Consider the following 15,049-nt stretch of genomic DNA (forward strand, 5'->3'; position numbering starts at 1 on the left):
GCCGGGGGGGGGGGGGGGGGAGAGAGACTTGCGGCACCTTAATGTGTTTTGCTATTGTATCTACTTTTGTAGATTACGGCCCACTTATTTCACACTAAGCTTATTTTACTCTAAAATTTGTTTGTGTAAGGTTCACAAGGCTCCATGAAAACAGAGGGATGGAGACAGTGTGGTTTTCACACTGTAGTTCCAACATTCAGTGTGCACCTCTTGTTCAAGAAGCAACAAGCTACATTATAGCATGCCCCACTGGATGGTGTTCTCAGGAGAAGGGATCTAGAACATGAGTGTTGTAATTCACAATGGCACAGAGTATGGGTGGGGAAGCTGTGGCCCTCAAGATTTTTGTTTGACTACAACTCCCATAAGCCCTGGCCATTACCCATCCTAGCTGGGGCTGGTGGCAGTTGTAGTCAACAACATCTGGCATGTCACAGGTTCCCCAGTACTGGCATAGAACTTGGAGAACTTTGAAATTGCTGCCATAAATGACTGGTATTGTGCACGCTGGATGAAGGGTGTGTGTGATCAGGGGCGTAGCAAGGGAAGTGCGATAGGGGCGGGGCGCCCCGGGCTCCACTTTGGGGGGCAGCACCCCCTCCCCACCTCCACCAATGGCGCGGTGCAACCGCCATTGTGGAGAGGCCCCGCTACGCAGCGGAGCCAGCAGCGAACATCCCCAGCACCGCACAGGGACTCAGCCGCTGTGGGGGCGGCAGCATCCCCGCATGGCGCCAAGGCCCGCCGCCGTCTCCTCTGTGCAGTACACATGTGTGGCGCCACCGCACATGGCGCACGTGCTGCACGCTTCCTGCACATGCGTCGTGCGCATATGATGCATGCACGCTGCGTGGGGCGATTGCACGCCCATGGTGCCGCCCTGGGCTCCGAAAAGTCTTCGTCCGCCAGTGTGTGTGATTGTTAAGGAAGTTGGCCAGACTCTTTCCATAAGGAGATATATCCTCAGATCAACATATTTGTAACATTAAATCTCTATGTGGGACAAGAAGCTACAGTTAGAACTGGATATGGAACAACTGATTGGTTCAAAATTGGGAAAGGAGTACGACAAGGTTGTATATTGTCTCCCTGCTTATTTAACTTATATGCAGAATTCATCATGCGAAAGGCTGGACTAGATGAATCCCAAGCAGGAATTAAGATTGCCGGAAGAAATATCAACAACCTCAGATATGCAGATGACACAACCTTGATGGCAGAAAGTGAGGAGCAATTAAAGAACCTTTTAATGAGGGTGAAAGAGGAGAGCGCAAAATATGGTCTGAAGCTCAACATCAAAAAAACCAAGATCATGGCCACTGGTCCCATCACCTCCTGGCAAATAGAAGGGGAAGAAATGGAGGCAGTGAGAGATTTTACTTTCTTGGGCTCCTTGATCACTGCAGATGGTGACAGCAGTCACGAAATTAAAAGACTCCTGCTTCTTGGGAGAAAAGCAATGACAAACCTAGACAGCATCTTAAAAAGCAGAGACATCACCTTGCCTACAAAGGTCCGTATAGTTAAAGCTATGGTTTTCCCAGTAGTGATGTATGGAAGTGAGAGCTGGACCATAAAGAAGGCTGATCGCCGAAGAATTGATGCTTTTGAATTATGGTGCTGGAGGAGACTCTTGAGAGTCCCATGGACTGCAAGAAGATCAAACCTATCCATTCTTAAGGAAATCAGCCCTGAGTGCTCACTGGAAGGACAGATCGTGAAGCTGAGGCTCCAATACTTTGGCCACCTCATGAGAAGAGAAGAATCCTTGGAAAAGACCTTGATGTTGGGAAAGATGGAGGGCACTAGGAGAAGGGGACAACAGAGGACGAGATGGTTGGACAGTGTTCTCGAAGCTACGAACATGAGTTTGACCAAACTGTGGGAGGCAGTGGAAGACAGGAGTGCCTGGCGTGCCATGGTCCATGGGGTCACGAAGAGTCGGACACGACTAAACGACTAAACAACAACATATCTCATCTTCACCCCCCACCCCGCAAAGCAACAAAGGAAATCAATTTCTAGATGAATAGCATCAGGAAACATGCCCAGGACAAGGGCTTGGTCAGAATGCCAATGACTCTGCTAGAAATGGAAAAGGTCCACTTACCCAGAATACTACAACGTCCTTGGCATCAGGCAGCGACAAGACAGCAATCTCTACAACCACACCTAGGCTCTCCTGCTGGGATGCTGTCGGATTTCTTTGAAAGCTGCCAATCTCTGTCATGTGGGAACACACCCAAGACAAACTTGCTTTACCTGCCTCACCAGTACCAGCAGCCAATTCCTGCAAATATGAGAGAGAGAGAGAGAGAGAGAGAGAGAGAGAGAGAGAGAGAGAGAGAGAGAGAGAGAGAGAATCAGAAAAAGGAATGTGTGGGCTCCTCTTTGTCCCCAGTTCCCCGTTGCCTACAACCCAGTTTGTATCACTTGCTGCAGATAAAGCCAGGGAAACAAGGACGGTTCTGTTAGTATTTACAATTGCCCTGATAACATTATTCTCTTCAAAGTGATTTCCTACAGCTTGAAAGGAAATTTTTCTCTGATTGTACTCTCTGTTGATTATAACACATTCTTCAGCAGCAGCCACAGGCATCCTGCTCAGGTGGGCTGGCCCCAGTGTTATTTGGTTCACCTGCCTTCCATTTCCTCTGTGTTCCAGCTCCCCTGTATATTCTGCCAAGATTCTGGCCCATGCTGTTTAGTGCAAAGCCGAGATAGTAAAATGCCTTTATTGCTTAGTCATTGCATAGCACTATATTGGGGTGGGCAGACAATTGACTGGGGTGTCTGGGTCATTTGCAGTAGATTGGCAAAGATTTCTGACTCCCAATTATTTAACAATGGCAGCAGCAAAAAGGTGCCTTCTTTCCCCTCTTAAATTAAGACTGCTGAAATGATGAAAGGTTGAGTAAACCAGGAGTGGGCTCCCCCCCCCCCGCAAAAGAATTGTGAGCTCATTTTGGTCCTGGCACTAGCTAACTAACTAGAATGTGCTCAGAGGCACCCTGCTTTTTGAAATTCTAATTTTTTTTGTCCTTTCTTCCTGGCGCAAGTTAGTATGTTGTGGAATTCTAGTAAAGACAACAACAGACTAACTCCAACAAGCCTGAAGTTTGTCTATCCCTGCAGTAAATGATGCTCCCCTTCTCTGAGCACATGGGCTAGGCTGCACTGCAGAGATTGCAGCAGTTGTGCTCCAGGACTCACTTCAAAGGGAACCTGAGGAGCAAAACCAGAGGCACGACATTACGGTAGTTTCTCCTCCTCAGTAGCAGAACCAGAAGTGTAATCTTTGCAGCCTTTGAAACACGAGTAGTGTCACACCAGTAGTTGTTATGCTAGCCCCTGCCCCCTCTTGCATCCAAGTACACATAGGAATGACTCACTTCAGGAACAGGCATAGGAGGAACAACTTATAGAGCATGGGGATAGTCAGTGTGATGTTCTCCAGATGATGATAGGTGACAGCCCACATCCATCATGCCTGACTATTGGCCACTCTGTCTGGAGCTGATGGGAATTGGACTCCAATAACATCTGGAGTTCTTACCACTTTGACTACTCTTGTTCTAGAGGGGTTGCTCATGTTACCGGTAATCTGTTGCAGCAAAAACAACAGAGTGTCGTCACCTTAAAGACTAACAGATTTATTGTGACATTTGATGACATTATATGGATCTTCATCAGATGGATGAAGACATAGATAGGCTGTTGGGGTAACACGCCACCCAAAAGCTGCCCACCAGGAGATAAAAGTTGCATCACAACACACAACTCACTCACAAACCCAAACTTTTCTTATCCAGATTTAGAAAAAACAGCTCTTTGAAGTGCTTCACCAGATAATCAAACCCTTAAACCCCACCTGCAATTATACAAGCAAGTGCAAGTTGTTGTTAAATTGGAATTTCTGAACCAAAAGAAAATAGTATTCTTTTGGAATTATACCAGACAGACCATTGACCCATCAAGCCCAATGCGGCCAACACTGACTGGAAGTGGCCCTCCAGGGTTTCAGACAGGAGTATTTCCACACAAGGGATTGAACCTGGGACTTTTTCCATGTTAATCATTTCATGTCCCACTAAGCTACAGCCTGCCCACCCCCATTTTCCATTCAATTATCCAATTCTGTTCAAGAATTCAGTTCATCAGAATTAATACTGGACTACTTGTGCATGATACTGAATAGGTTTGAAAAATAAAACCTGTTTGCAGAATTAGCTGATCACTTTTGACCATTGATGTATGTTCAAAGCAGTTCTCCCCTATTTGTACCAACAACACCTACTAGCCTGAAGCTCTCTCCCATCAGAGATGGTCAGCATCAGTCATTACTGTAGAGTGACACAGTCATTCATAGAAGCAGCCCCAAGGGGCCTTTGCCACTTTACCATTTCCGCCGTTCTATTTTTAAGACCCCGTTCAGGCAGAAGTGATTACAGACAGCCTAGCTTCCTCTTCATACCTTCCCTACAGTGACGGCTGAGCTTACAAAGAACCCCAACCCACAAGGCTCTCATGCTGTTCAGCTCTGTCACAACAACAAAGTGTCACGCTAACCTGCCTCTGATTTTTCATATTCTCCATCAGGCCTGAATAGTGCTGTCAAAGAGCAAGCAGCGAGGAGAGCATTTCCCAGCATTTACTGGGAACTATGTGTGTTGTGAGGGAAGCCATATTGGACCCTATTCTTAGCTAAGCCATTCAGTTCATAGAAAATACTACATTTTGGAGTGTGTGTGTGTATACACACACACACACACACACACACCTATGACAATGAAGGATGTTATAGAAGTCCCTGTGGGCCTCTATTTTTTTCAAATAAATTTTATTCAATTTTCCAATTTACCAAATTAAAATAAAAAAACAATCTTTTATACAAAATATCTTACATATTCCTCTTACATCTTGCTCTGCCGAGCTATGACTTCCCCCCCTCCCTTCATGCAGGTTTCTTGTTAACTCCATTTTTTGCAGTTCCTTTTTAACTTTTTAGTCAATTCGTAGGATTTATTTCAATCCTGCAAGTGTTTTTAAAGATCTACAGTTTTTCTCCATATAGTCCACATATTTACTCCAGTCCTTTTGAAACCTCGTCTCTCCCTGGTCTCGGATCTTGCAAGTCAGTCTAGCAAATTCAGCATAGTCCATCATTTTCATCTGCCACTCTTCGATTGTTGGTAATTCCTGTAATTTCCATTTTTGGGCTAACAAAGTCCTAGCCGCGGTTGTTGCATACATAAACAGTACTTGATCTTCTTTTCTAATCTCTCCTCCTATTATTCCTAACAAAAATGCTTCCGGTTTTTTTGGAAAGGTGTATTTAAACATCTTTTTCAATTCATTATATAACATCTCCCAAAAACTTTTTACCTTGTCGCATGTCCACCACATATGATAAAACTCACCATCTCTCTCTTTACATTTCCAGCATGCTTTATCACTCATTCTATACATTTTAGCTAATTTAACTGGTGTTAAATACCATCTATACATCATCTTATATATATTTTCTTTCAAGGCAGTACATGCTGTAAATCTTAAAGTTTGATTCCATAATTTCAACCACACGTCATATTCAATATTATGCCCAAAATCCTTTGCCCATTTAATCATCACCTCTTTTGTCAACTCATCTTTTGTATACCATTCTGACAACAGATCATACATTTTTGACAGAAGCTTTGTTTTGCCTTCTAGCACTTCTATTTGGAATTTGGACCTTTTGTCCATGGGCCTCTAGATGTTGGACTGCAACACCCAGCTTCCCCAACCATTTGGTTGGCTAGAGCTGATGGGAACAGCAGGTTCTTCGTCCCCAGTGCCAGATTTATACACAAGTTAAGTAAACTACAGTGTAGGGCCTCAAATCTTGGGGCGGGGGGGGGGGCTCTAAATACAAAACTCACACCAGTTTAAAGTTTTACATAACTGATCAAAAATAAATGAAATGGGATGTAGACTCTAAAGCAGATTTTATCATTCCAGTAAGACAAAAATATACTTAATGGCCACACAATTATCTGTTGCCTTTTGTTTATAAATCTGTGCAGCATGAACTACAATATAGTTTTTATATACTCTAAGTAAGAAATCACAATATATTTTAATGTAAAAGTATTTAATATACCTGTACAAATTGTCTTATTGCAAGATATATATGTTTCTATTAGATTGTCAGTTGTATGCCTGCCTACGTATGGGAATATATGTAAATATAAAAGCTTCTTATTTATGTTTTCATTGTTCTTTCGCTTAGAATAATACACATTTTGGGGTAATGCTGTGGGGTTTCTTATGGCCTTAGTGTGTCTCTTAATCCAGCCCTGCCCATTACACCACTTACTGCAATTGACCTGCTTTTTCGAGACAAACATCTGTGATGCACCACTATCAGAGTAAGAAGAAAAGGGTTCAGGTCATTCTTTTCAGGAGGCACAGAGAAGCCATTTTACTGGCATGAACACATCAGCATAGCACACAGCTAGCTGACAATTCCAGCCACAGTTAGCTCTCGCACAATTCTTTTAAAGAAAGAACAGCCCACTGAAAAGCAGACATTTCTACCTGCCACGGTCTGCACCTGAACGTTGCCACCTGAAGAGTTCAAAGATAAGGAACGCATTGTGAGACCATAGGAAAGTGATCCATTGTGTGGGTCAGAACAGAACTTCATTGGAATATACTGTCTTTGTAACATGAAACGGAAGTTGCTTTTTGCAGTTAAGGTGCATCTCACAAACAGACAAGGCTCATAAGTAAGGGACCATTGCTTGAAATAAGTATCGGGTGACAAGCCTATCTACTACGTACAGTACACATTCATTACAAAACAAAGGGGTGGAATATGTAGAGCTTCGCTACGGTTACACAAACCCCCAAGTTAGGTTTATTTATTCCTAATAATAATAATAAAAATAAAGAACTTCAACAAAACAAAAATAGGATGTGTGCTCATGAAAGCATAAGGCAACAGGAACTGATTCCCAGCTCTTTCCCTAATGCTCAGCATATTTCACAGAAATAGATTATGGCAGGGCAAAAAGAAATGAGAGATACCTAAGTTCAAACTATCTTCCAAACTTTCCGAGAAAAAGAAACTAGGTCCTGTGAGGTTTGTCGTTTAAAAATGAATAGGAGGGATTGAGAAATCAGAAATCTCTGGATTGTGTTTTAATTTGGAATGAGGGGAGACAGCTCTGGGGGCCAGTAGTTCCGTAATCAACGTATGAATGGAGTGGGAGTGTTAATAAATAAGCAAACTTAACCATTCCTCTATTTCCTTCTACCCATGACCATATTTATAGCTGATTGGCTCTAATAAGGAATATCATTTAGACAGATACCGTACATCACTTAATTCACTTAATTCACTTTCCATTACTTTCAATGGGAAAGTTCGCTTCAGTTTATGAACGCTTCAGTTTATGAACAGACTTCCGGAACCAATTGTGTTCATAAACTGAGGTACCACTGTTCTGTACTAACTACACTAGTGGAATGGTTTGCGCAAGAAAAGGCGCAGGAAATCAGCCTGGTTCTCATGGCTGGTTGCTCAACAGATCGCTGTAACCCTGATACTTTCTGTTGTACAACCAGCTTCTGCTAGCACAACTTTTGCTCTGGATTTCATGCTTGTAGTTTGGGCTGCAACCCTCATAATAAAGCCCACTGCCATTCCAAATGACAGAAAGTTACTGTTGTGTCTTTGTATACTGAGATACCTTTGTCCCTGCTGAATTGTCTGAAGGCTTTGCTGTCTTGCTGTGCTAATCAACTGATTTTCTTAAAAGACCATAGAGATGCTTTTGTCGAAAGATTGGATCCTGCTACATCGCTAGCAAGTTTTACTGTCGATGAACTAGATCGGGGGCTGATTGTAGGAATGCACTGAGGTGGCTATGGGAGGCTGGCCAGCGAATGATATGAAATGTCAGGAACATCGCCGCGCACACAAAAGACATTTCCAACCCAAAGGTGCTTACAACCCCACTCCACTCCCCACACCGCCATTTTGATGCTGCTTAGCACACGTTGTTTGAATAGGCTTCACTACAATCCAGTGAGGAAGGCCGGAATTTCAACTTCAGAATAAACCCAGGCAAATACATGTCCTTCCAAGTGCAATATGATATGAAGGCATGAAGACAGCTTAGGGGACTCTGTGACAGTTGGCCCCAAATAAAGTGATAATTGTTTTGACAGGTAATTGTGGGAGCTTAGCCTTTGTCAGCTAACCTGTCATGTCATATATCCCAGTGTGGAAGAGGATGTGGTCTCTATCATCCATGACACCAAGACAGGCTGGCCACAGAATGGCTTGCTATAACTATATTGCCAGCACCATATAGGCCTTCACTATGCAGCCAGGAACTGCATTAGCAATCTTTGCTGGGCTGATGTATACTAGCAAATTTTCCTTTGCCCTGAGTGAGTGGCTCATGATTTGTTCGAATATTCAGTGCAGAAATGTGCATTTTCAGTTACACTGTGTATGTTAACGTAATGTGCGTTAGAAAGATGAGGTTCTAGGAAAGTGCAAATGTGTGGCTTCAATTATGTTATCCTGCCTCCAGAAACAGAAGTAGAAAATACATGGGGGGTGGCATTCTCATGTTTCTTATGTTCACTCATTATTATTGCAGTTCGCACATGTTAAAGATGAGTAGATGCGGCATCGCACTCCATGGTGAAGCATTTTTATCTATGCCTTGACCAAAATAGCACAAAATTCTGGAGGTTCAAAGTAATTCTTAAAGATTGGCTGAGAGAGAGAAATGAAAGTAGGCATCCCTTTAGCAGGGGCCAGCAAACTTGTTCAGCAGGGGGCCGGTCCACCGTGCTCCTACAACATCTGGAGAGCCATCTCTGAACTAAGGAGGGGACCGGCTCTTTTCTCACCATCTTAGAACAGCTCTGCCCATTGCAGTTGCTGAAAGAAACATACAGTGAGCACTGAGTTTCCAGCAGCACTCTTGCAATGTGTGAACATCGTAAGCAACTGACAAACAGTAATATTTAAAAAACCGGCGGGGGGGGGCACCTCAGACTCTCAGGACAGCCTGTAAGTGGCTATACTTGAACAAAGGAACTTTAAAGAAAGACCGCAATGTGAAATCATCTAGAGCAGGCATGTCAAACCTGCGGCCCTCCAGATGTTTTGGACTACAATTCCCATCTTCCCCAACCACTGGTCCTGCTAGCTAGGGATCATGGGAGTTGTAGGCCAAAACATCTGGAGGGCCGCAGGTTTGACATGCCTGATCTAGAGGGTCAGTGCCATCACTTGTGGATTCAGTTGTATTTTTATTATACTACATATATTAATTGGCTTACCAATGGCCTAATGTCTGTGTTATCAACATGTGTTTTGTGAATTACTGCTGTTAATTATGTAATTATTGCTGTCTCTGTAATTTCTGCAGTTCATTTCTCTCTGACCTCACTGTTTACAACCCCAAATCATAGCTGCCAAGTTTTCCCTTTTCTCGCAAGGAAGCCTATTCAGCATAAGGGAATTTCCCTTAAAGAAAGGGAGAACTTGGCAGCTATGCCCCAAATCTCTCTCTCTCTCTCTCTCTCTCTCTCTCTCTCTCTCTCTCTCTCTCTCTCTCTCTCTCTCACACACACACACACACACACACACACACACAGCAGTAACCTAGGACATTTCATCTGATTAAATGGATCACACTATGTGAATGCTCGTGTCATAATGAATTTGTTAATGTGCCACAAGTGTTACTGTGTTTTTTGTGTATCTTTAGACATTAATATGTCTGGGAAACCTAACTTACCCAGTGCACATACGCTAGATCTGCGCATATTTATGTGCACAGGAGACGTTTAATGTCAGAAATAGTGCTCCCCACATCCGTTGCAATGTATTGATTTGTTTTTATTTCATTTTTGAAGACTGCATTTCTAAAAAGAAATTTGGGTTAAACTTAACTGATTTTACAATGCTCAGCTAAGGGACTCTGCAATTGGGTGATCTCTTCCAGGTGGCCTGTGCTAAATGCATCAGGAGACAAGTGTCGCCAGTCCCTGCTTCATTGTTGCTCGTACACATATTTCATAATATCAAAGTATATCCAACACAACAACTCTTACAAACAAGTGGCAAAAGGAGAGTTGTTGTTCTGTAACCAACCTTTTAAAAAGGTACACTCTGGCTGTACAAGTTCAAAAGTTCCAAAGTACATCTGTAACTAGATACAAAAAAAACCCACTTTTATCTAAAAGTTCACTCTAATCACGATGAAAGCCACCCAACTAGCAACAATAAAACCCTCCAGGCTGTAAGGGAGTTTGTTTCTCAGGTAACTTTCCCTTGTTCCTAGGACTCAGTTCCCTGCAACAATAGTACATGTAACAGTAATCTAAAATACCAGAGCAGGTGAACCTTAAATGGTTCAAAATCCAGTGGCAGAACAGGTCACAACGTCTGACATAAGATTTATTGGGAAATCAGAACAAAGCATAATTCCTGGCTGTAGGAAAAGAAGGAAAATCAGTACACTACTAATTCTGCCTTGTGCTTTCTCTTTCCTGTGATGACATTAATAAGGACAAGGCAGAAATACGTGCTTATGCTATCTGTTTCTTGTAGGCCAAAGCCAATGTCCATGCCAGGAGCCAGCGAAAGGAGACTAGACTACTTTGCTGGCATTATTGTTAAAGACTATTCAAGTAACGTACGAAAGGCTCCAAAGGCACCATTTAAATTCTTCATATCCTTTTTAAATACACTTTTTTCATTAAGACAGGAACTATTTAGGAACACAGAATCAAATCAGACCATTGCTCCATCTAGTGTCATATTGCCTGGCTAAATTTCTCTCCAGTGTGCCAAACAAGAGTCTTTTCCTTTACAGCTGCCAAGAACTGAACCTGGGACATATATTCTCCGCCTAAGCTAGGGCCCTTCCCCATGGCAGGGTTTCCCAAACTTGGGTCGCCAGCTGTTGTCGGACTACAACTCCCATCATCCCTAGCTAGCAGGACCCATGGCCAGGGATGATGGGACTTGTAGTCCAAAACAGCTGGAGAGTATAGACCCAAGCAGGGCCGTCTTTACGTGAGGTGCAAGGGGTACAGGGCACCTGGGCGCCGAATTCTGGGGGGCGCTAGGTGCCCGCCACTGAAGCCACCTAAGCTCTTAACTATCTACCTGTTACGAAATAATAAATAATTTTGATCAAGCTAGAAAAACAAAATACATACTGTGTATACCTAGGTATTACCAAAATGTATACCTACTGTTTTACTAAAGGACTTTTGACTTTGTGAGCTCATTTACCAAAGATGAGCTGCACCAGCGGTGGCGCTTGTCATTCACAATGGCAGTGCTTGTCAGACTCAACAATGGCGCTTGTCATTCACAACAGCGCCGTGCACTCGAAATTAACTCTTACATCAAAATATTATGTTACATGTGGCGGTGTTGTATACTTAAGTATTAGTATATTGTAAATAAGTGAGCAAATAAAAAAGTTTGTTTCTTTTTCCTCCCTTCTTTCGTAAACAAGAGATAAGGTGTAAGCGTGGTGGCTGACATAATCATAATAAAAGTTAATTTTGGAGGCTAAACTAAATTTAGGGGCGCTGGGCAGATCTTTGCACCCCTGCGGCACATATGCTAAAGACAGCGCTGGATCCAAATCTGGGAAACCCTGCCCTAGGTCTCTTCCTCCAGGGGTTGTGGACTACAACTCCCATCAGCCAGTGTGGCCAGGGATGGCAAGACAGCTGCAGTCCAAAGCATTTGGAGGACACCATAATAGATAACAGAATCATATAGTTGGAAGGGACCACGAAGGTAATTTAGTCCAACCCCCTGCAATGCAGGAATCTTTCCCCTAATGCAGGGCCCTGCCTTAGGAGCTGTGTCCTTCCCCACATGCTACATTTGAAGCACAATGGTTCATTGTAAGGACTGCCAAAAGCTAGTGTCAGCCTGCTGCCAGTTCCTCCCTCGCTCTCTCGAGCTTAGCAGGCAAACTAGAGTGACATAAGACATGCTGTGAAGCTGGGGTGGGGTGCGAGGGTGGCAGGGAGTGAGGCAGTATCTGAACAGAACCAGTAAACAGCCTATTGGGCCCTGAAGCTGCCCAATCTGCAGCTGACTGGCAGCCAGAACCTATGAACCTTTAAATAAGAGATGAAAGAGGTCCCACTGGGAGTTGGGAGGAAGCACCAGATCTATTGCCAGGTGGGTGAGGAGGCATCAAGGGAGCAGCAAGTTCTAATACTAGGAGCACTGGCATTTTAAGAAATTTCCTTCTTCGTGGAACGTTCAAAGAGATGTAAGGCCAGCTCTCTGTCTGCAAAACAGGCTTTTCAAGGACTCTTTCTTATAGCCGAAGGAGGATGTGCAGACCAGTTCCTGGATCTTAATGATTCTTTGCAGAGTTCAGCACGTCATATTTAATTACTTTTTGGAAAAAGAAAACGGCCCTCAGGAAGCAACAGCCTGTTAAACTTTAGCATCTCCCCTCCCATTTCCACCGATGGCTTCAGAAAAACAACCTGGGGGTGAGGTGGGGTGGGGGTGGGAAATTCCTACACTTGTTGCCAAGTTTGTTCATCGAAAAAGCAGCCACTAAGTGAGAAAGCACATGAAAAAAATATGGTAAAGCAGCCAAACCGCCAACCCCCATCTCTCACTACATGCCTATAGACAGCTCTCGCTCAGTACTGTTGTCCTATGTAAGGAACCTGCAGTTGCTACCATGTTTTCCCGAAAATAAGACACTGTCTTATATTCATTTTTCTTCAAGAAGACACACTATGGCTTATTTTCAGGGGTTGTCTTATTTTTTTATTATGTGTCCAGCCTCGCCTCTTCCTTGGCGCCCTCCAGAACTGCGCCTATCACTATGTCTTATTTTCGGGATATGGCTTATATTGCGCAAATGCTTAGAAATCCTGCTACGTCTTATTTTATGGGTATGTCTTATTTTCGGGGAAACAGGGTAGATATAATTTCTGCACTGAAATTATCCATGTGGAAAGCATGCCTTGTACATCAGTACATCTTGGAGACTGGCTGCTCTCATGCGCTGAATCGGATCCTATTCCTATTTATCTTGCACTCCTGCCCTTCATCATGTGGAAGGCTGTGGAGCCAACCATAATCACAAGCACATCAAGCGCATTTAATGTACATGGTTTCCTACCACAAAATCCTGGGAACTGTAGTTTACCCCGCACAGAGCTACAATTGCTAGCACCTGTAACAAACTACAGTTTCCAGGATTGTGTGGGTGCGCCTCAAATATGCACATGTGAATCAGCCGTCACAGATCAAGTACCAGAGACAGGTTTTGTTTTTTTATACCGCTTCCAACACCAGGCTGTTGGAAGGACTCCATTCACACATTCACCTGCAAAGAAAGAATAAAGGGCTGCCCAATCAAGTGATGGATGTGCATTTGCAAACAGGCCCATAATATCTTATAAATAGCACTGAGCCAGGAGGACAAGCAGCTGCCAATCTGGGCATGCCTGCCAAGAGGGCAACATTCCAACAAAATGTGCTGGGGGGGTGGGGGGGTAACTCCCTGTAACACAAGACAGGGTTTGCGCAAGTATCCGAGGAGTGCTTGTTCCCAAAAGGCATCTGCGAGCTTCCCCACGCCTCTCTTCCAGATTGTGCCTCTCCCACAACGAAGCCTGTAAAGTCTTTACCAGCAATATAAGAGGGCAGATCAAGCGAATAAACAGCTCTTCCTTGCCCTTGGGAGCCAGAAGGGGGGCAGACTGCTCTTTCACACTGAAACTTTTTGGGAACACCTGTTGAATCTGGGCATAAACGCTTCCTCTGCAGTTGTTTTGATGGGATCCACTCCGCACGGATGCACTTCTCCGGCCCACCCTTCCCAGAATAATCACCATCTCCCTTGCACATGAAATTGACTTAGGAAAAGGAAGCATCGATATCCTGCTGGAGTAGCTTCCTTCCTAAGTTGTTTCTTGGCAGAAATAGAACTCACTCTCTGTCTCTCTCTGTGTGTCTCTCTCTCTCACCCCTCCTTGCTCATCATAATACCTGGACAGTATGTATAGTTACCGTAGCCCCATATACCACTAGGGTCTTTTCCTGCAATTTCAGAAGGGCCCTCTCCGGAAAGATTTTGGAAAGGGCTGCCCAGATTCCTTCAAAGCCCTCCCGGACTATAGAGCAGGGCTCCTTGGAGGGCGAGTTTTGAAAGCCACGTTTCCTAAAAACGTTCGGCCAACATCTCCTCGCAAACCTCCAAAGAACGCTGTTTAACTCCCGGGACCTCTTTCCTTTTCGGCTCGTATTGCTCAAAGATCTCCTTAAGGCACATCAAAAGAAAACAAACCCGAAAAAGAGACAGGAATCGAAAGCCGAAGCGCCGTCTCAGTACAAGCTCAGCTTACCTCCGGGAGCTCGTGCGCGCCTTTCCGGGGGTCTAGCGCCGTCTGGTTCCTCGCCGCTCGCCGCCTTGGCTCGGGCTGCTCAGGAAGTCGCCGGGCGCTTGCTCGCTCGCTCGCTCAGCAGAGCGCGCAGCAAAACTCGACGGCGCGTCCTACTATAGGACGAAAAAGAAGCTTCCTTTTCTCGCCCAACCGCAAGGCGACCGCGCCGATCGCCTCCGCGGCGTCTGCTGCTTGGTTTTTTCCTCGGCGCCGAGGAATCGCAGAGCTGCAACCTTTCGCTGGCCTTCGCCGCCACCTTTCCAGCTCCAGAAGTCAAGTGGGGACGGCGGCGGCGGATGCAGCCGCTGCCAACAGCTACACTAAGGATCGCCTGACTCACTCGCCCGGCGCGCTGCGCCCTGCCCAGTCCGGGAGATGTGCGCGTGGGTGCCTCTGTCCGAGGAGAGAGGTGGCGGCTGCGCTGGGCACCTTTGCCCTGGCACCTCCAACAGGAAGAGGCCTCGGCTAAATAAAGAGACGGACACAAACAATGCTATGAGGAAAGCGGGCAGGTGCTGCCCCGCTCCGAGGGCTTCCCGGCAGCGGGAGCAGCTGAGCCGGCCTCCCAAGATCTCTTGGCAGCAGAAAA

The 15,049-nt window shown here is 44.8% G+C and overlaps 1 protein-coding gene across 1 annotated transcript in view; it reads right to left on the minus strand.

Annotated features, from left to right (window-relative positions):
* Positions 1-15,049, minus strand: part of PIK3R6 (phosphoinositide-3-kinase regulatory subunit 6) — a 38,191-nt gene extending 23,142 nt beyond the window's left edge. The window contains exons 1-2 of the mRNA XM_035104698.2: positions 14,422-15,049; positions 2,111-2,290 (exon numbers count right to left, since the gene is read on the minus strand). The gene's annotated coding sequence lies outside the window, so the exon portion shown is untranslated. The remainder of the gene's footprint in view (positions 1-2,110; positions 2,291-14,421) is intronic.

The sequence above is a fragment of the Zootoca vivipara genome, chromosome 2 (genome assembly GCF_963506605.1).
Source record: "Zootoca vivipara chromosome 2, rZooViv1.1, whole genome shotgun sequence".
NCBI lineage: Eukaryota > Metazoa > Chordata > Lepidosauria > Squamata > Lacertidae > Zootoca > Zootoca vivipara.